The sequence below is a fragment of the Amaranthus tricolor genome, chromosome 14 (assembly GCF_026212465.1).
Source record: "Amaranthus tricolor cultivar Red isolate AtriRed21 chromosome 14, ASM2621246v1, whole genome shotgun sequence".
In the NCBI taxonomy this organism is placed as follows: domain Eukaryota; kingdom Viridiplantae; phylum Streptophyta; class Magnoliopsida; order Caryophyllales; family Amaranthaceae; genus Amaranthus; species Amaranthus tricolor.
In genome coordinates this window covers 20,846,888-20,868,170 of record NC_080060.1, presented here as the reverse complement: position 1 = coordinate 20,868,170, position 21,283 = coordinate 20,846,888, and the positions used below count along the sequence as shown (strand labels likewise).

The window sequence follows — 21,283 nt, the reverse complement described above, 5'->3', positions numbered from 1 at the left end:
ACGCTAAAGGAAAAAAAAACGCTAAAGGAAAAAAAACGCTGCTAAAGGTAGCGTTTTTCTCTTATATAGAGTTTCGCCAAACAATTAAAAAAAAGAAATATACAAAGGAAAACGCTACTTATTTTTACAAATACTTTGGGGTAACACTTATTTTTACAAATACTTTAAAAAATAAGCTTAATATAAAAATAAAGTTCACCATACAACATATAAGAGCACAAATTATTGTATTTGATTCCTTATTCATACACAGGATCATAGTCATCAGCTCAATGTTTTGTTCGAAGTGCAAGTCATACACAGTCATACGCAATGTCATTGAAATTTAACGAGACAATTTTCTTTTATGACACCCACAAATTTCTCTTTATCTCATGACTCGTGCACATATTTTTATTTTCACTTTTTTGTCTTTTAAGAAACTACAAAAAATGTCTCATTTCTATTGAGACAAAATAGTTTATATTGATAAAAGTAACTTATTTTAAACCCATAATAGATAGAGAAAGTCTTTTATGGACTTGGTTGAAATAAACACAATTTAATAAAGCTTAATTATAAGTTTATTAAGCTGATTGGGGTTATTAAGTAAGTTAATTCGAGTAATAATATTATTATTTTGATAATATTGACTCAAGTATTTCATTTGTTAACATTTTCAAGAAAGAGGTATATTTTATTTAATGTATAAAATTTATATAAAGAATACTTCGATAGAAGTGTATTTTGATTATATTTTATTAATTGATTACTATCTTATCTTTATAAAAATAAATTTAAAAAAAGTATTGAAAAATAAATTTCTAAATGCAATCGTTATTCATAAGTCGCCTATTATACCCTTACAGCATGTCTTATATAAGACTGTCTTACGATGAGACGACTTTAATAGAATTTAATGGGTCAAAGCTAAAAATAAACCCATTCTTACCCCAATCTAACCGACACACCCCTTCCGCATTTCTTTCATCATCCTCATCATCTTTTTACCTTCAAACTCCTAACAATGGCTACCCTCCTCTTCTCTTTCTCTTTGCTCAGCCAACAACACCACCACCACCACGCTAGCCACCAGCGCCGATAGTACCACCACCTCCTCCCTTTATTGTTGGTAACCACTTTTCCTTCTTTTGTTGTTTTGTTTTCAAATTTAAATGTTAAGGTTTTGTAAATTGATTTGGGGCTATTCTAATTAAAATTTTATTTTTTAATCTTTGCTATATTTAATAGTATGATTTAAGATTGATTTATTTTACTTGTTTGAATGTTAAAGTTACGCATGTTGATCACTGTTGGGTTTAAATTGGGGATTTTGTGACTCAAATTGAAGTTCAAGATTGAAAGTTGAAAGGTCCTTCAATGGTGATTGAGGTAATCCACAAACTATTTTATTAAAGTATAAATTGAATTGTTCAAAGTAGTTTTATGTTCTTAAGTATAAACAATCATTGTTGAATTTTGGTAGTAGTTTAGTATTCATGGTTTAATTTGGATATTTAGTTTAAATTTAAGCATCAACTTGAGTGTAATTGGAGTATATGAGTTCAATTGGTAATTGAATTCTTGCTAGTGTTGATTAGTATTGGTTATTTGAGTTATTTGATTTCTAGTATAAAACTTGGTATTTTGGATTTTGAAATGTCAGTTTCAAAACTGAACTTTCTGTTTTGGCTATCTTGGGGCGGTTCCGATTGTTTTTGGGTTTTGGTGTCTTCATAAGATTTGTAGAGCTCCGAATCACGGTCATGTGGGCACTTAAATCGCCACAAAATGAGTTTGTATGAGAGAGTTATGTTCAAAACAGTGAAATACCAACAGGCTGTCATGAAAATCAACAATAAGCTTTTTGTTTTGACATTTTCGGGGCCATTTTGATTGTTTCTGGGTTTTAGTGTCTGCATAAGAATTGTAGAGCTCTGAGTTAGGGTAGCGTAGCCACTTGAATTGTCCCCAAATGAGTTCGTATGAGAGTGTTAGGACCAAAATACTAACAGACTGTCATAAAAATCATGAATAACCAATCATGAGATTAATTGTTCAAATTGGGATCAATTTACGGTTATTATTCTTTCTTTATTGATTGGTATTGCTGATTTATAGTCCTTAATTGATTATTATGGGTGTTGGTACAAGTATCAAATTTGGGAATATAAGTATCAATTGGGTATTTGATTAGTTGATATTATTTGGATAGGACATAAGTTGGATATTGGGATTTAAGATTGGTGAAAAATTAGTTTAACTCCATTGATAATAACTCAAGTTCTTATATGTTGATGGTTCATGATGAATTAATTTATATTTAAGTAATGATTGTTGATTTCAAAAGAAAATTTAATGAATTATTGTTTATTGAAATCGACATTATAAAAATGTTCGTTTTTGGGAATTGGCAAGGATATTTATATCCGGGTTATTGGGAAATCCTATAGCTTGATAATAGGTAATGGTTATTCAGATCGGTCTCGAGCCCCCGATCCCGTTTCGTTCTTGCAAGAACCGTATTTTCGGTGATGACGATCACCCGTGTTCTCAGGATTTAGATCAAGCCTACTTCCTGACGGTCCATTATATTCCCACGTTTTAAATTGTTATTACATTATTGTTTTTAATGAGTTTTGAATAAATATGTTTGGTATATATAGTTTTGTTTGTTTTGCAATGAAAGCATATGTTTCATTTGCCGTATTATTTCGCTATTAACTTGTAAAGTTATAGCCGTATTTTGATTCGTTATGAACTAAAGATTCATAGCCGTATTTATGTCGATACCAAACGGTCTTTTAAAAGAGTTTGGATTTGGATAAAATAATGTTTATAAATGGTTACCAAGTGAACAAGGAATTTGATTGGAGATGTTTGTTAATGACTTGTACATAAATGTAATAGTTTGTTGGATTACTCAACAATTCCATTGTTGACAGTTTTTGATGGGCCCTATCGCTTAGGAGGGATAGATCCACTTTCAGGTTGCCAACTTTAGTGCGGATGGATGTGCTGCTCCTTTATGTGCCATGTGTTGCGATAGCGAGGACATCGTTTTTGGAAAGTTAAATTATAATGATATTTTGACAAATCATGTATTGTAAAAATTTAAAAAAATTTAGATATTTTATAATGTATTAACTTAGTTTATAACTGGTTTGTAAGTAATTGTATTACAGTTATGTAAAGTTTTAAAATACTCTGATATTGGTTGTTGTGGCTATCAAGCCACAGGTCGGATTCAGCCCAGACTTCTATAAGTCTTCCGCTGTGCTTTGTAGACAATATTCTTATATTGTTTACGCTGGTTTGGGCTGTTTCATTGGTGTACACGATTTTGGTGTCAATCTCAAAAAGTACTTCCTCCGTTTCAAAATACTTGCACCAAATCCATTTTTGCGCAATCCAATGTGTTTGTCGAATCGTTTATATCTAGAGCTATACATAACTAAAAATTATAAAAATTTGATATTATGAAAATATGCGACGAGACGAATAAAACAAGATCCCACATGACTATGTTCTTTTCTCGTATAATAGCGAAATATGTAAATTACCATAGAATGATAAATAGTGCAAAAATAATTTTGCTACAAGTAATATAGAATGGAGGACGTATTATAATTTGGTGAGCATCAATCTTTAAAGGTATTATATTAGACGTGATAAGTATTTTTAAATTGATAAGTATAAAAAAGTACATTCATTGAAAAATACTTGCTATTATTCGATTGGTACACACTAAAATACTATGAACTTTGCTTTTGATCATTTACAATGAATCCATGTAAAAGGCTTTGATTGTTTAGACAACTTGTATTTGTGTTTGTCAAAACATACTTTGAGGTTCTCCAAGGTCATCATTGGCCTTCCCTACAGTCATTTACTTCATGGACCTCTTGTGACTCAACATTATTATCTGTAAAATCTTTTTGAACGTCTAGATTTGAAATGGGAGTCGTTGGCACCTATCCAGCTAACACATGTTACAAATTTCATTCCTAAACATAGCATAAAATTTCAGCTAGAGAAAAAAATTCAATTATTGAGATTAACTTTAACTAGGAATGGCCACGGAGCGGGTTACCCGGAACCGAACCGGTCCCGAACCGCTTGGAACTGGATCCGGAACCGAAACCGTTCGCGACAAGTTCTGAACCGGCCCGAACCGCGGAACCGTGAAACCGCCGGAAAAAAGTTGCTGGAACCGTTAAACCGCGTGGAAAAAAACTGCATGAACCGGACCTAAGAACCGCAGGTCGGAACCGGAACCGGTCCGGGTGAACCGGTCCAACGGTTCCATGTAACCGGAACCGGGACCGGTCCGGGTGAACCGGCCCAACGGTTCCATGGAACCGGAACCGGGACCGGTCCGGGTGAACCGGCCCAACGGTTCCATGGAACCGGAACCGGGACCGGTCCGGGTGAACCGGCCCAGCGGTTCCATGGAACCGGAACTGTTGAACTAGCCGTTGGGGATTTTTCTATAAATACCCATCACTTTCAATCATTTTCATTCACAACTCATCTCTTCTCCTACTCTCTCTACTTACTCTCTCTACTTAATTACTTAATTACGCAATTATTCTCTTAATTAAATAATTAGTCTTTTAATTATTTCTTAATTTAGTTAATTACATAATTAGTCTATTAATTATTTATTTATTTCTTAATTCTATTATTATTTCAATATTATCAATCAGGTCTTCTTTTTTAAAAAAAGCCTCTAAAAAGGTTACTAAAGTGGGAAAATCATTGGGAGGTTCTAGCTTCAAAAGGAAGGCCACTTCAACTCCGTCGGTATCAACAACACCTTCGATTAGTAATTATAATTATGAACCAAATTATCCAGAAGGGTACGACCAAGAATTACACAATTATGCAGAAGAAGTGGAAAAGAAGAACAAGAAGAGGAACCAATGACCCTTATTGGGATATATAATTCTCGACAGTCATCAACAAGATCACATGAAGAACAACTGCAACAACAACAACAAAGACAAGCTCGTGGTAAATGAGTCAATTTCCAAACTATCGGTTATTCTTCAAAATGATTAAATTTTAAATTATTATTTATTTATATATTGTGGTATTTGAATATGTCTTTATATTTAAATTTAGATGAAGATGAACCAGTAAGACAACCTTTTCCGGCAATGCCACCTCCTAATGGTAGAGTTGTTTCACGTGTGTGGTCATATTTTACAAAAGAACCAACCGACAATCCAGATGTTTTCTTATGCACTTGTCAAATTTCTGAATGTCAAGGAGTAAAGCCCTTATTTTTATACAATTTCGCCAGAGGTAAATACTTTTTCAGTTTTTTATACATACATTATATATTCATATTTTATAAAATTTTATTTATTGTGTTTTGTGAATACGTGTTAGGTGATGTTAATATTTATTGTGTTTTGTGAATACGTGTTAGGTGGTGGTAAGAGATCTTTTAACAAACATTTGGCAAAAAAGCATGGAATCACAAAAGAAACTCATGCAGCAAGCGGCAGCGGGACCACAAGTGGAAGCTGACAGTGGGACATTCCCAGCATAGGTATGCCTTTTAAATATAATCGTAATGATATGATTGATGAATTTTCTAAGTATGTAATTTGTGATGAATTGCCATTTAACCATGGTGAAAGTAGGGCATACGAGCGTTACACTAGAAAAACTTTGCAACCACAATATAGAGCAATCCCTAGGAGCACTCTTAAACGACGCACAATTAAATTATATGAATCAATGCGCTATGAATTAGTAGAAATGTTTAAATCTTTTAATGGTAGGGTTAGCATAACAACTGATATTTGGTCTGCTCCCCCACATTTAGAATCTTATATGTGTGTAACAGCACATTGGATAGATCAAAATTGGATTATTCAAAAAAGAATAATTGCTTTTGAGGTAATGCTCGAAAGACATACGGGTGAAAACATAAAATACAGATTAGTAGAGATATGTAGAGAATGGAACTTATTAGATAAGATATTTTGTTGTTCTACCGATAATGCAACCGCTAACATTAAATGTATGGAACTTTTGTATAACGAACCTGCATTTAGTTTTATCATTGGGGGTAGATTATTACACATACGTTGTTGTGCTCATATAGTAAACTTATCTTGCCAAGCAGGTATAAAACAATTAAGTGATTTATTAGATCCAATTAGAGACATAGTGAAGTGGCTTAGAATTGGACAGATAAAGAGACGATATAAGCAATTATGTGACCATTATCAACTAAAAAAAGTGTATTGGTCATTAGATACTCCTACACGTTGGGGCTCAACCAACGATTTATTAAGAAAAGCGATTGCTTATCGTCCAGTTATAACAAAACTTTATAGTGAGTGTACAGATAGCTATATAACTGATGACACATGGGAACTAGCTATAGGTGTACATAAAATATTAGAAGCGTATGACCACGCAACTAAGATTTTTTCATATGTTTACGAACCAAACGTCCACTTAGTAATAAGTGAGTGTATTACTATTTTTTATCATCTTCTTAAACATACGCATGATGATACTAACTCATATCTAAAGCCGATTCTTGCAGATATGATGGATAAGTGGAAGACATATTTTACCGATTTTCCTTTTATTTATGGAATTGCAACCATTTTAGACCCATGTTTAAGACAGAAGTCCTTACTAAAGTAATTGGATTTTACTACCAATCATTAGATCGCCCACCTAGTGATGTACATAATTATGTTGGAACTTGTAAAAAACTTTTAGCAGAACTTTATGATTACTATGCTGGTGTATGTAACCCAAAACGCGATACGTCTAGGCGTGCTAGCGTCTCGGCACGTCCCTCTTATTATAATTCCGTAATAGCTAATATAATGAGCCAAGATGATAGTTTTGTAGGATCATTTTCTTCTTCACCCTCCACTGCATAATTAGAATTAGATAATTATCTTAAACATCACTTTGAAATTTACCAAGGTAGCTATAATATTTTAGAGTGGTGGAAAGAAAAATCTATAAAATTTCCTATATTATCGAGAATTGAAAAGGATATCCTTGCAATTCCTGCTTCTACGATTGCGTCGGAGTCTGCTTTTAGTGCAGGTAGAAGAGTTTTAGACGAAAAGAGATCTCGTCTTGCTCCACATAGTATTCAAATATGTGTTTGCAAGAAAGATTGGGATCAAGCGGAGATTCGAACGCAAGGACTAAGGAATGATGATGATCAAGACGATGATGATGATCCATGGATGATGATGGATACATCTGCATCATCGTCAGGAGGAGAGTCAACGGAAGCATCTAACCAACCAGATGATGATGGCAAAGAGGAATAGGATCCATCGGACATTGATAAATCAACATTCAACAACTACAAATAAAAGGTATGACAAATAACTACTTGGACTTTGATTCCTTCGGGATACGTAGGCAGCTTAGTATTCCTTTGGGTACTAGGTTCAAGTCCATTTTCTCCCTCTTTTTTTATTAATCATCTTTATCGATATTATCGTTGATTCGTTTCTTATTAATTTATTTTTTTCACTCTTTTTAGTAAATATTTTAATAACGATGACAACTTGATAAGCAATGAATTTTGCTAATAATCAAGTAATCATCAAAGGTACGTCCGCAACATTATAGTATTTTTATATTATATAAATATTTAAAGGAAAAATAAAAATGGAACCGATGGTCTGACCCCTGTCCCGCGAGTTGGAATCGCCGGAACCGCCTCATGAACCGCCAAGGAACCGTTTGGAACCGCCCGGAACCGAAACCGTTCGCGACAGGTTCCAAATGGAACCGGATTGGAACCGGCCCAACCCGGACCGTGGCCATGCCTAACTATAACCAAAACTATAAGAGCAACAAAAATAATAGGTATACTAATATACGTCTATAAATTTTTCTCTCATCTTTTTGCTATATCATATTTTCACTAAATTTTTTCATTTACCTTTTTTATATTTTAGTAACTTCTATGTAATAGTCCGTTACTGAAATGCTCCCTAAATACTGACATACCTTTATTTTCACTTTCATAATCACAATATTCATTATATACCTTTATTTTGAATGATAAACATAAATTTTGTTAGTTAAGAATACGATAATTTATTTAATAGTTAAATTAAATTTATTTTAAAATTAAGTAAACTACTACTTTATGAATTAGTAACTAAGTGGCTTAATTTGAGCATATTGAAAAAGTTTTGTGAAAAAAAATTAAGCATTATATTAAAGTTAACTATATTCCAACATTTGAATAATTAATAATCGTAATTTTAAAAAAAATCGTAAATTAAATGTAATGTAATAAAATTAACACTTCCACTACATATAATTTTATTATACATCATCGTACCATTCTTGACAATTTTCCAATACATGCTCTACTAAGTCTCTTTGTAATGCATTATGAACATGTCTATTCCAAGTTTCTTCTCTTCTATGCATATATTGCTCCGATGGTAGATTATTAAACCCATTCGAACTTATATGTTGTATTACGTGGTGGTGAAGATGATTTTGCAACATATTGAGTATTTTCATGTTTGTATTCAATCTGTCCATATAATTTTGGTACGTATCACATTCGTCTTCAACAATTATATTGTGAAGAATGAGACATGCCAAATATTATCTCCGACATCAAATTTTGAATCCCACACATGAGGGTCTGTATGATTGAAAATCGTGCTTGTAAAACCCTAGAGACACCTTCAATATCTTTCCTTATCAACTCTTGGCGTCTCGTGAACAATGCGTCTTTTTGGTCTAGTGGTAAACGATTTGTGGGGTAAAAAAATGCAAATTTAGGATATATTCCATCTGTGAGATAATAACTAATAACCCTTATTATATGTGTTTCCAATAACGCTACAAGTTACCTTAGAGCTATTCCTTTATAGATTTCATCAAAAACTAGAGACTTTATTCAGACGTTGATGTCATTGCAAGTCCCAGGCGGCCAAAAACTACATGCCAAAACCACAAGTCACCCGAAGCCACAACTTCTAAGATAATTGTTACGTGCTTAGTTCTTCCTTGATATAGCCCTTTTCATCCTCTTATACAATTCTTCCATTTCTAATGCATGCAAATTATACTGCCCAATACGCCACGAAACCCCCTTAATTGCCCATCGTGAAGTAGTCGATGTAAATCAGTGACAATTTGCCTCCTCAAATACACTTTTGTGTATGTTTGTCTGATTGCTTAGGTGAAATGGAGTAGACAAGTTTTTGTTGTGCTTTCTCCAATGTTTATGTACTCGTCCATTGCATCCACACATGTTCCATATGCTAGCATCCTCAGTGTGGTAATACATTTTTGGATCGGAGAAGCACCTAATTCTCCTAGAGCATTTGGACATTATTGAAAGAATGCGTATGTGGTTGTAATGCCTTCTACGGGTCGAAGGAACAAGGGTCGACTCATGCAAAATCTACATCAAAACATTGCTTCCATATATATAAGACGATTAATAAAGTAGTCGATCATCATTCTCTTATCAGCTTTACCAAGTTTACAATAAATGAATTGCCTTTATTTTCTTTGAATAGGGTATACATGGTGCTCTAAACATGGATTCAACACGCGTATGGATAAAATGTTAAATTATGTGATTTGCTTGTTCTTTTATACTCTGGTTTGTAAGCATTATATTGTATAATGCTTTATTAAACTAATCATCATCACCTGAAGAACTAGAAGAACTTGAAGAATTTGAAGAAGTGTAATTGAAATTTATTATGGTTTTTTTTAATGCAAGGGTTAAGATATGTGGTAATTGATGTAAAATGAATGATGTTGTGCAAAACTAGCTCTTAATAAGTTTCAAATTATTGATGCTTTAAGATAAGGTAGTAAGATAAAGTTCAGAAAATAAGATATGCTTGTAAGATAAATCTTTAAAAGTTAAGACAAGATTGTAAGATAAAGTTTCAGAAGAAAAAATAAGATTGTAAGATAATGTTTCAGAGGATAAGAAAAATATACAACATCAGAATATAAGATTACAAAGAATAAGATTCAAGCAGCTCGGTTTTTAGCCCATTCCGAGTAGCCGGCCGCCTAGAGCCCCCAGAAATATGGGGCCTTAAATATTTTATTGTGCAATTAATAAAAGAAAATATTATTGGAGCAGTTAGTTAGAGTCCTATTTGTTAAATACGCTGACCAGGGTTCGAATCTTAACAAAGATAATATTTTCGTTTTGGAAATAATCAAAGTGGGGCCCCACTTGTTTAATGTCATTTAGATTCTTTTCCGTAATTGATTCCTCATGCCTGCCTCTTTCTTCTTTCTTCCTCCAACCATTGCTCTTCTCTAGACTCCATTAATTTCTAGATTATAGTAGTTTATTTTTTAAATCAACTTTCATTTAAGATGATGGAAAATTTTTTTCATTATGAAATCAATTCTTAAACCGTTAGAAACATTTTTGAAGATTTACAATTTCTCGTACTCTAATGTTGATTTAGCAAATAGAAAATTACTTAAGATCTTCAACTCTAGTCTCTAGGTATTTTATTTATTTAATTAAGTTTTAATTTTTTGTTCATTGTTAGATTTGATCCTTCGGATCCTTTTTCTTTGTATAATCTTTCTTATTTGGTTTGTGTTCTTTGGTAATGGCTTAATTAATGCAATGTAGGAAATCGAATGTTTGAGTTTTCAGGTTAATTTACAATTGGTTAATGGGAAAGTAGAGTTTATTATTTGATTTTTATTTTGTGTCATTGCTCATTTTTATTTCTAGTTTTAAGGGTAATTTACATTTGGTTTTTTGTGTTTTTGTTTTGTAAATTACTGTCAGAAGTTCATTTAGTCAAGATCATGTTTATTATTTGAGTTTTATGTTTTAGTTTAGCTACACAATAAAAAGTGGTCTTTTCACCGAAATTTTCAATCTTTCATAATTGTCTTGAATCATTTATGAAGGGGCCCATTTTAAAAAATTATCATAAAATAAATAGGGCCTCCAAAATCCTTGCTCCGCCCCTGATAAAATTGCACTATATCACATCAGAACATATGATTTCTAAGTGGAAAAAAATAAGATCAAATTTAAAAATGTTAGGATTTCAATGTGAAATTTTTTTAATTTGGATTAGTATTATAAGACAACTCAATTAACAATAAGATTTCAATTCATTAAACTAATAATGATTCAAATTACAAGATACAAAACTAAACACATAAATCCTCCTCGGAAGGCCACTTATCTTTGTTCATTCAAACTACATTCAAACTACAAAATACAAGAACCATTGCAAATGTGTCGTTATCATCAAGACTAGAAGATCGGTTAGAACTAGAAGAATTTGTACATTCGTGTGAAAAGTGAAGTTAAATAACACTGATATATTTGAATTGTATAAATAAACCCTAATAGATAAGTATAAAAGAAAAGACTAGAACTTGTTAATATTTTGTTGAATAATTTGAATGAGAAGTATAAAAAAATGGAGGATTTGTATATTAAAGGTGGAAATTGAAGATGAAAATGAAGATTTTGAAGAAGAAAAATGGCGGACATTTATCGCGATTCACTGGATGAAATGAATGTAAATTGAATGATGATCAAAATCGCCATCAATTTTTGCCATTTTTCATCTTCAATTTCTGCGTCTAAGAACATTTGTAATGGTGACCCAATATTGGGTCACATGACCCAATAAAAAGGAAAAACCTTATTATAGTAATCTAATTTAAGATGGGTCATTGAAAAGGTTGGATGATTGTGTCTTTGGATGACCCGTTCAATAGAACGGTCATCTGAATTTTTTTTCAAATCATTTGCCACGTGTCAGTCCATGATTGGCCCGCGAAAAGAAAAATGCATCAGCTTTCCCAGTCAATCCTGCTGCACGCCACTTGTCCTGTTTTGATTGGCTATGAAAAAATAGCCGTTTTTTCCCTTTAACGGCTATTTTCGCATTAAAATAATTTAAAAAAAAAAATTATACCAACGGTCATATTTTTTCGAGATCTATAAAATGAGACCCATATTGATATATTTTGACATAATTTTTTTTTACATATTTTTTTTACATAATTATTTGAAGTTAACGAATTTATCTTTAATATTAAAAAATATTTATTAAAAATTATATTTATATTTATATTTATTAAAAATTATTATTTTTATTAAAAGAATAATTTTTTTAAATTATAAAATATTTGATCTATTTTAATCAAATAAAAAATTATATTAACTTTGTACATGAAAATATTATTATAAAAAAATAAAGATAAATGTTAGATAAATTAAGGGAGAGAAATTATGATGGGATAGAAAAAAAGTAAGAAAGAGAGGATGATCACCTTTTGAAAGAGGTTATTGTTAATAAAATTAGGTTGAAAGATAAAATTTTTGAAGAGAGAAAAATTAGAAAATAGTAACATGACCTTTTTTTTAGGTCATGAGTAAGCATGGCCTAATATACAAATCCACCATTGTTGTTGTACCTCTCATTTAAATTCTTCAACAAAATATTAACAAATTTTAGCCTTATAAATCCAAAAAATATTGTTGAAGAGGAAGTAAAGATCAACTGAAATTTTTGTCGTTAAGCCAAAGCACAAGATAAATAAAATGAATGTTATTAAACTGGAAACTGAAGACGGAAGGTAAAATTTGTGTTTGTGTTTTAAGCACCATATTTATCATATGTAGGTAATTTAATTATCAATTGTTGGTGTTTAGTAGTTGAAAAGTAGTAAATGTCATGTAGTTATTTATCTTGTAATTAATTATCAAATTAATTGTATGTACTTTTCAAGTAATATGTAGGTATTTATCACATATAACGTAGGTATTTATCATGTTAAACGTGTATATTGTAGTATACATTGTAGGTACTTATCACATATAATGTAGGTATTTAACATGTAAACTGTAGGCATTTTTCATACACACCATAGGTATTTACGATGGTTCATTTTATGTGTTCATTAGTTGCATCCTAGGTTTATATCATATAAAATGTAGGTATTTATCAAAATGTGTATTTTAGCTATTTATCATGTTATTTGTAGATATTTATCAATTTATTCATAAGTATTTGTCAATTTAATGGCGCATAATTAATTCTAGGTATTTATTATGTAAAATGTATTTTTTTATCCTATACACTGTAAGTATTAAGTTTTAGGTATTTATCATGTAAAATGTAATTTCTATCTTATATATTGTAGGTATTTATCATATAAAATGTAGTTATTATCAATATTGATGGGTGAATCAATTTAATTGTAGATATTTAATTGTAGGTATTTACTGTGTAAAATGTAGTTTTTAGCATTTACACTGTAGGTATTTATCATATACACTTGCACGTATTTATAATGTTATATGTATATATTGTATGTATACATTGTAGGTATTAATCATATAAAGTGTAGGTATTTATCATGTAAACTATAGGTATTTATTATATACATTGTATTGTATTTATCATATATACTGTAAGTATTTATCATATAAAATGTAGGTTTTTATTATATATACTGTGGGTATTTACCGTATAAGCTATAGGTACTTATCATGTAAACAATATGTATTTATCATATACAATGTATGTATTTATCATATACACTATAGGTATTTATCATATAATACGTAGGTTTTTATCATATACATTGTAGGTATTTATCATATATATTGTAGATAGTTAGGATGGTTCATTTTGATGTGTTTATCATAGGTATTTACCATATACATTGTAGTTGTTATATTTATTATATTTTGTTTATCTTTTTGCAGCGTTGATAAACTTATTCACATAGATTGTAAAGCGCACGTGTTTTTTCCAGGGGTTTTAAAGATGAATTTTGGAAAGTTTCCATCACGTGTATTCGGTTTTTGGTAGCTCATTTTGATGTTGTCAACAAAGTCTAATGTATCTCAAACAAAACCAGGATACTTGATTACTGCTAACGACGTTTAAGATATGTTAGGTTTGCCTCTAAAATTAAGGGAAGAAAGCGATTAATCGACCAAAGAAGAACGTAGATAATTTTGATGGGTGGATAAATAAAGCTAATTTTTACAAACAATATTGATGGCGTTACTCACCAATAGGGGTTTTGGTTAGGGGGGTTCGTGTATTGGATGGTTTTCCAGTTGATATTGTGGGGGAAATGGTAGCTGAGGATGCTGAGTGGACAAAAATTAGCAATAAAGCCATTTCTAAAATCATTTCAAGATGTTTGCCATCATGGCACTCCCCTACGCGATACTTTTGGAGAAATCGGAGCCGAACAATAATAAAGAAATTTAAGGATTGAATCTTATAAAGGGTCTTGGCAAATCTTGTAGTGCTAATTTCTTGGACTGAGATTCAACATTGTAAAAGGAGAAAGAAAAATAAATAAAAATTTATACCTCATAATCAAGAATCGTGAAACATGGCATTGTAAGTTGCACACATCAAAACTGGAAATTGCAGTTCAAATGACATGAAGTGCTATATTTTAACCTGCTAACATTTGTAAAAGAGGACCTGCTGTCGACTAGAGAGACCAGACTACCCGACCAATTGGAAAACCGAAAAAGGATATCAAATTTAGAAGCCTAGCTTGGGTACCAAGTCTATCTACTAAATTGTTGAGAATATTCTACCAATGCGATATACTTCTACCATTGCGTCGTTACAACACAATCTTGCCAAGCTTAGATTTCCAAGTCAGTTTTGCTTCTTGCTTCCATCTTCTGATGGCTTTTCATCAGGAAGGGAGAATTTCTTCACTTTCTATTAAGAAAAAAGGGAGCAAAGTCATGATCAGAAGCAACAGCAAATAAGCAGTACATTGATACTTTGAATCAAACCTCAGCCTTAAGGAAACGAAACTAAGAAAGATCATTCAGATTCGTAAAGACTGCCCATCAAAATAGCACTGGAAATTTTCAACATTACAAGAAAGATATAGCAGGGAGCAATACCCTTTCATCATCACTGCATTACTCCAACGCCATTAAGTGGCTCCCACCTAGGGTAAGATTTGGGAAAGTCAGATGTATACAACCTTACGCTTATTAATGATAAAACCAATAAAGAGGTTATTTTCTATTAAACCTTGGTAGCAAACATCATATACAACTTTACATAAATAAGTGCACGTGATTTAATAAGCCTTTTGGTTGAATAAGAAGTGCCACTGTCCTAGTCATTTCATGCAACCACCAAAAGAAAATCCCATACAATGATTTTCTTTCACATTGCAACCACAAACCCAAACCACATAAACTAACAAACTAGTTGATAACAATTAACTACATGATATTCTCAACGGAGCCAAAGACTTTAATAACCCGTTTGATTGTTGATACTAAATAATAGTGTAATAGCAACTATTTATAGTACAAATTTTCATAAAATTTACTGTCATTCTCATTCCCATAATGATGAACTTCAATCATAAATTTTTTTTTTGTTCACGATATCTAATACGACCTCTCTAAAATGATCATGTATTTAAATGAGCTTTGTGAAGAATATGAAATGATCGAAGTAGAACAAGCATGACTAATTTATATTTCCTATGTCCTTTTTTATTTGTACCACTTTCCTTATTTCCGTTACTTGTACTCTTTTCCTTTTCGGCAAAAAAACAATCACTAATACTTCACCTAGCCACTAACTCACCTTTATTACTCCCAAATTGTTATTGATTCACTTTGATCCAACCATATTTATACTGACTACTCCCTCCAAAATTTTACACCAATTTCCATATAACATACAAACACTTCATCTTTCATATTCAATATTCCTTTTTGAAAAAACCCATTAAATTACCCCATATAACCCACGATGCACCCCATCAATGAATGCTCTCTTACTATCATCTAACCTCACACGTAGACCTGGGAAAATTTGATCCGACCCGAAAATGAATCGGGGACCCGACCCGACAAAATCCGAACCCGACCGACCCAAAAGCGACTTAATCCGAAACATGACCGACCCGATAATTACCCGACCGAAAATGACCCGACCGGAAACCGACCCGTTTTGACAGATTTAATATCAATTTTTAGAGTAATTTCAATGTTAGAATTCATTTCAAATAAAATTTTAGTTTTTAAAGTATCTCAACATATTGAATATATCACTTGAACCCTAAAACTCATCAATAGATCTCAAAAAACACGTATTTAACGTCTTTTTAGCCATCGTAATTATTTTTCTTTAAAAACAGGACGTTATAATCATCTTAATTGAATACATGTATCTTGTTAAATCAGTCAAATGAGTTTTTAATTCTTCTACATTTCAGTAAGCAAATCAATATAATTTATACGAACGTTTCGCACGTTTGAATGAGCTTTTCAAAAAACGAATGTCGCTACCCTAAATTATAAAACGCGTATCTTATAAGACGAAAAAAGTACTTAGTTAGTTGTATATCTTTCCAACATGAAAATTGTGAAGATAATTTTAACGTCATTTTAATCTAACGTTACAATTATAATAAACAAAATAACTTTTATAAAGCGCATATCTTACCAGTCTTTTAAAATAAGTATTAATTCCCCAATTTTTCTTGCACTTAAATGAACCTGACATACCAACTATTTTTTGAAAATCGTACATGTAATTTCTCTAATGATTTTTTAAAGACATTTTAATGATTTTTTTTTTATGTTGAATTAGTCGATTGGATATTCTAATGTTTTATGGTAACCCGTTGGGTCAATCCGAACCTACCCGAAACCCAGAGTGATCCGACCTGAAACTGACCTGATCCGAAACTAACCCGACCCGAAAATGACCCGACCGAAATTGATCCGACCCAAAACCCAATCGACCGACCGTTTTCCCAGGTCTACTCACACGTGTATGGCTTTTTGGAATCTTCTTGCTATTCTCACCTATTAAAACGTTGGACTAAATGACAGCTCCTCATTTTAAAAACCTTGTATTCTCCATCATCTCTCTCATCTATGCTTGGTTGCAGATCTCACTGCAAAAGTTAATAGTGGGTATGTTTTTTGGGGTTTTGGTTTTGAATTGGTTTTAAATTTGGGTATGCAGAATTGGTTTCAAATTTGGTATGCAAAATTGGTTTTGAATTGAATAAAAGTAGTTTGTGAGCAATAGGAACCATATTTCTGATGTGATTTCGCTTAAAACCTTTGAAGAGCTCTTGTTTTTGCTTAGAACCCTCGAATTTTGGTAAGCAAAAATGGTTATATTGTTTTTTATTTTACTTTTTTTGTCTAAAGTTTGAGTCTTTAATCATGTTTTGGGTGTTGGGTTTCAAGCTGATTGTTTTAATTTGGATTATTTTTTTGTAGTGAAATTAACAAGACATATCGATAAGAACATATACTATCACTTTGTTTTTTAGACTGATTCAGATAAATTACAAGTTGATCTTGTTGCTTTTGAGAATGAGTTTAAAGTTGCTAAATGGTTAAAAAACATATATTATCACTTTGTTTTTGGGTGTTCCTGGTTTTGTTTGTGTTCTATCTTACTACTCATATGTTCTTTGTGTGTTATTTAATGTTGTTTGTACTAATTTGATTTGTTGTTGACTAATGATGAAGGAGATTCATTTTGCTACTTCTATTTGTTATATGTAGAGATATGGGGTATATTTGTTGTTGCCCAGTGATGAAGGGGATTTCGTCTGATGATGTTATTACTAGATAGAATGTGTGAATCCCACCATAGACTTTGATTGGTTTGTTTTGGGAGGCTTACATATTTTGCCATTTTATGTATCATATGAAAATTTATCCTTAGTCTGAGGGTCTTGTATTGAATGGTGATTGCTTTTATCTCTTCTTGAATGCTAACCACCTTAATGATCAGATTAGGAGGTGTCAACTATGGGGATATTCAATGAACTTTGATTTGAATATGCATACTTGTATCCCATTCAAAAACTTGCATTACAAAAGTTTTGAATAGGAAGCCAAATTGTTTCCAAAAGTTGTCGTGGCTTGTAAACATTTTGCCTATATATAAACCTTACAAAAAGTTACATTGGCATCTTCTAAATATTCTAAAATTTTGCCTACATATAGTGATATCAATTCCATCATTTCAATATGCTTGAGTTAAATGAATTAGTTCCAAAGAAACATTCGTGTATGTGATAAATATCTCACCCTTTTCAACTTGTTTTTCCCATGAGAATTCTTGCAAATGTTTCTACCTTTGACTTTTAACATCTCAAGCATACATGCTTGGTATGAAATCCGTATGAAATTCAAAGAATTTAGATCAAATGAGCTTTATTTATAGCACTAATTAGGCCTTGTAATTTTCTATGGAATGCTTGAAAATGAATACTTTGAGCAGCTCTGAAAAAAAAGACCCAAATCCAACTTTATAACATCTACTTTAGAAGTTGGTTCAACAAAAGCTTCAGATATTGCATTTACTACTTGCTTGCACATATGTTTGATAGAGGTATAAGTAAATGCCTTTTAAAAGAATGAAGGATAAAGTTGGTAGAAATGAATGGCCCCTTGAATTCTTATATCGAGCTTTATTATTGTCTATGAACTTCAGAAAATTGTAGTATAGGAGGGAAATTTATGTTTTCATTCCCCTCCATTTTTGATTGGGCTATAAAAAATTTTGATATTAGCTGAATTTTTTTAGGGATCTACTAAACTATGGATGTCATTTTGCTTTAAAATGGACCTACCACATGTGCTTTTTACCCTCCTTTTTTGGTTAGGTCACTTTAAATTAGTTGCATTTTCTCACTCTTCTCCCTTTAATTGATTCTGGTTTTCTACCCTTAAGCTAGGGAATATAGGGAGTAATTATAACATCCAACAACTTCCTAAAAAATACCGTGCCATTATACTTGGGTGCGAGTAAAAAAGAACGGGGGAAGTATTAATTAGTATAGTTCACTTCAATTCAGCTTTTGCTCACTTATAACGTATTTGCTCACATTTTCACTACTATCAATTTAGGTTTTCCTTCTACCAAATCTCCGCAGTCCTCACATTTCACTCAAGTGTAGTTGGTAAAATATACGCATGATAATGAAGATAATACTCATAACCGAGAACTGTGATCCCCTTGACATACGGGATTAAGTATCTGGCAATGGCATTGTCGTTTGTTGTTGTTGCCAAGAACTATCATCAAACCAAGTGGAATACACATCCACAAGTCACCAAAAATCTAAAGGTGTTTCGACCAAATAGTTAACAAACTTGATCATGGATATTTTGCATCAGAATCCCAAAGGATTTTTGTTCATGAACAGGCTCAAAATTTCAAAGGTTGATAGGTACACAATACTAAAGGTTTACAGTAAGGAGCTTTAGAAAGTCCAGTTTTGGGTTTTATATAGTGCCTTGTCTGGCATTGCGGAACAACATTTCATATAAATTGGGCTGCAGCTAGCAAGTTAAGTCCATCAATATAAACTAGAAAAAAACACAAGAACCATGGAAGCAATTCGTGTATAACTATTCATCAATCAAACAGACCAATGTATATTCGAGAAGAATACCTAGTTATTTCGGTTTTTTCAGGTAATAAGCAGATTTGTCGAGTTTTATGTTAATTTCGGATTGAAACCGAAAATTAACTATTCTAATATACCCCATCCCCATAGACACTTTATCTCAACTTCAGTCAATAATCATTAATATTTAATCCTAATTTTGCGTAACCCAGAAATTTATTCAACCAAAAATTGGAAAATTTCGAACTTTGTTACCGAATAATAATCGGCAACAGAATTATAATATCAAAATACTGGAATTAGCCGAGCCATGAACATTATTATTATACAAGAAAATGACGAACCTTGGAGAGAACACATTGACGAAGAGATTGCAAAAGATGGAGGCATTTCTCCTGATCGTAATTAGAATCCACAACGCAATTGAGAAGATCCAATGCTTCTTTTCCGCAAACTGCCTTTGCTGCGTCCATTCTTCCTCAGTTTCTAACCAGATGATTCTAATTTATCAACGAAACGAGAGCTAATTATTTGATTTCTTTAGAAATTGAAGAACACAAGGGGGAAAAAATTTGGTGGTTTAGGGTTGAACGCCAAGAACACAAGGGGAAAAGGGGGAAAATGTTTATCAAATGACAATCTATGGGCTGAAGAAATTTCAAGATCTCTCTTTTGAAACTTACTGGTAGGGCTGTAAAAACGGGTTAAAAGGTCGGAAACAGGTCGGTCAAAAACAGGTTCGGTAAAAAACGGTCGGTCAAAAACAGGTCGTATAAGTCTTTCGGTACCGGTCGGTATCGGTCGGTTTATTCGGTATCCGGTCGAATCCGGTTTTTTTCCTTGGCGGGTGTCGGTCGGTATGGGTCCGGTATTTATCGGTCCGGTCATTACCGGAAACAGGTCACATTCGGTCGGTCAAAAACGGTTTTTTGCAGGTCGTAATCGGTATACAGATCATAACCGGGCGGTCAAAATCGGTAATCGGTCGGTCACAATCGGTATGCGGGTCAGAATCGGTCGGTCACAATCGGTCGGTTTTGGTCGGTATCGGTTCAGTTCAATTTAGTTGAACCGGGATTCAGTTCTGTTCAGTTCAGTTTTGGTTGGTATCGGTTCGGTTCAATTCAGTTAAACCGATATTCCGATTAATTTGGTTGATATCGGTTCAGTTCAATTCATTTAAACCATGATTTAATTCAGTTCAATTATGTTCCAATTATTCTGTTCCAATTTGGTAAAAAATCGCATCGTGTTGCCTCATAATGTCATTGATCATGCGTTTATCCATGATGGGAATGATATATAGAAGGTGGAACCTCACATCAAGTTTTATAGATGTCGTTAGGTTATGAGTTTTATGACATCAAATTCAACTAATCAACTCCGTCTAAGTTAATTAATAGATCATAACATGTTAATTGATCGACTTCATCTAATATCAATTAGACAATTACAATTTACAACAATAATATGTTATTAATGTCACAATGTAAGTTTGTTAGATTGTCTTAATAATATATCTTCATCACTGATTGAATTGACCTTCGTTTGTCCATGGGGTGTGTTATTTTCAACTAATGTGATCGGTCATAATGATATGACTTGTTCTCATATATCTAAACCGTTTAAGTTTATACAAGATCTTATTTTACTGCGTGGATGAAGTCAACAATGTATTATAAAGTCGATCCAAGTTATTCGATTTGTTTTTCATTATAGTTCGTTCTATTTAAGTTAAATAATCGATCATCTACGCTGATAAGTTTGATTTTAAACGAACTCTATTTAAGTTAATTAATATATTTGATCATAGGTCTGGTTATTTCAACTTGATAAATTGATTATAATTGATATA

General features: G+C 32.2%; 2 long non-coding RNA genes across 2 annotated transcripts; one reads left to right on the top strand and one right to left on the bottom strand.

Annotated features, from left to right (window-relative positions):
- The first annotated feature begins 965 nt into the window (after positions 1–965).
- LOC130799134 (uncharacterized) lies at positions 966–3,513 on the top strand. The gene is made up of 3 exons (XR_009039215.1): positions 966–1,111; positions 1,274–1,371; positions 2,925–3,513. It is a non-coding gene; the product is annotated as an uncharacterized LOC130799134 (long non-coding RNA).
- A 10,113-nt stretch (positions 3,514–13,626) lies between these two features.
- LOC130799133 (uncharacterized) lies at positions 13,627–19,911 on the bottom strand. Its single transcript, XR_009039214.1, has 3 exons — positions 19,773–19,911; positions 14,924–14,970; positions 13,627–14,732 (listed from the first exon to the last, which is right to left on the bottom strand). It is a non-coding gene; the product is annotated as an uncharacterized LOC130799133 (long non-coding RNA).
- Between the last annotated feature and the right edge of the window lie 1,372 nt (positions 19,912–21,283).